Raw genomic sequence first — 1,282 nt, forward strand, 5'->3', positions numbered from 1 at the left:
ATGAATGAATGAATGAATGAATGAATGAATGAATGAATGAATGAATGTTAAGCACTTTTCCAACTGTAAGACACTATGTAAATGTGACTTAGCAATCTTGCTACTCACACTGGCTGAATCACCTTTTAACCTCTCCAGCCTTCAGTTTTCTAATCCATAAAATGAGGGGTGGTGGTGGTGAGTCTTGTCTGACTTTGTGACTCTTACACTGTTTTTTTTTTACAAAGATACTAAAATGATTTGCCATTTCCTTCACCAGCTTATTTTGCAGATGAGGAAACTGAGCCAAACAGGGCTAAATGATTTGCCCAGGGTCACACAGCTAGTAAGTTTCTGAGGTCACATTTGAACTCAGGTCTTCGACTCCAGGGCCAGCACTCTATCCACAGAGCCACCTATATTGGAATAAATGAGCTGTAAGGCCCCTTTCAGCTTTAAGCCTTCTGATCCTGTAACATTCACACAGTAATGAAGCAGTGGCCTCAGGGGCTATAGAGACATTGGTCGGAAAACGAAATGACCCAGACTTCTTAGGTTTTGTGTGGGTGTTATCTGTCTCTGCCAGCCAGGTTAAGTGGTCAGCTGACATTTTTTTCCCCTGTTATTGGTATCGTGTTTATCTCTAGGGGCGCTCCCCACCTCTCCCACTGCCCAACCTTTCTTTTTCCTCCAACTCTTATGGCTATTTCTATTCTTTTGTAGGCCCAGAAACCAGATAACTACATTTTCTAAAATCAAGAGGAGGTGAGGCTTCATATGTTTGGTTATGTTGTACTCGGTTAGTGGTCATGAGACCTGAGATCTGCTCCTAGATCTGCTCCTAACTAGCTGAGTGGCTTTCAAGGATTTATATAACCTCTCTGGACCTTAGCTTCCTCATTTATAACTTGAGGGGTTGGAACTCCAGCTCTAAGATTCTGTTAAGAGGCTGCTGGGTGCTGTGGTAGGAAGAATGCTGGATCTGGATTCAGAAAGCTGTTCAGTCATTTCAGTCAGATATGACTCTTTGTGACCCTATTTGGGACTGAACTTTCTTTCTTTCTTCCTTCCTTCCTTCCTTCTTTTCTTTCCTTCTTTCTTTTTTTCCTTCTTTCTTTCTTTCTTCCTTCCTTTTTTCTCTCTTTCTTTCTTTCTTTCTTCCTTCCTTCCTTCCTTTTTTCTCTCTTTCTTTTTCTTCCTTCCTTCCTTCCTTTTTTCTCTCTTTCTTTTTCTTCCTTCCTTCCTTCCTTCCTTCTTTCCTTCCTTCCTTCCTTCCTTCCTTCCTTCCTTCCTTCCTTCCTTC

At 41.7% G+C, this 1,282-nt stretch overlaps 1 long non-coding RNA gene across 3 annotated transcripts in view; it reads left to right on the top strand.

The window, feature by feature from the left end:
- LOC138149867 (uncharacterized) overlaps window positions 1–1,282 on the top strand; it is a 63,645-nt gene that overhangs the window by 6,887 nt on the left and 55,476 nt on the right. Inside the window, exon 3 of one of the 3 annotated variants that reach the window (XR_011165448.1) lies at window positions 703–744. The exons of the other annotated variants lie outside the window; for them this stretch is intronic. This is a non-coding gene — a long non-coding RNA (uncharacterized lncRNA). The remainder of the gene's footprint in view (window positions 1–702; window positions 745–1,282) is intronic. 3 annotated transcript variants of the gene reach the window in all.

This window comes from Petaurus breviceps, unplaced genomic scaffold (genome assembly GCF_028583685.1).
Source record: "Petaurus breviceps papuanus isolate PSGF00001 unplaced genomic scaffold, PetGlider_PUasm1.0 90849, whole genome shotgun sequence".
NCBI lineage: Eukaryota > Metazoa > Chordata > Mammalia > Diprotodontia > Petauridae > Petaurus > Petaurus breviceps.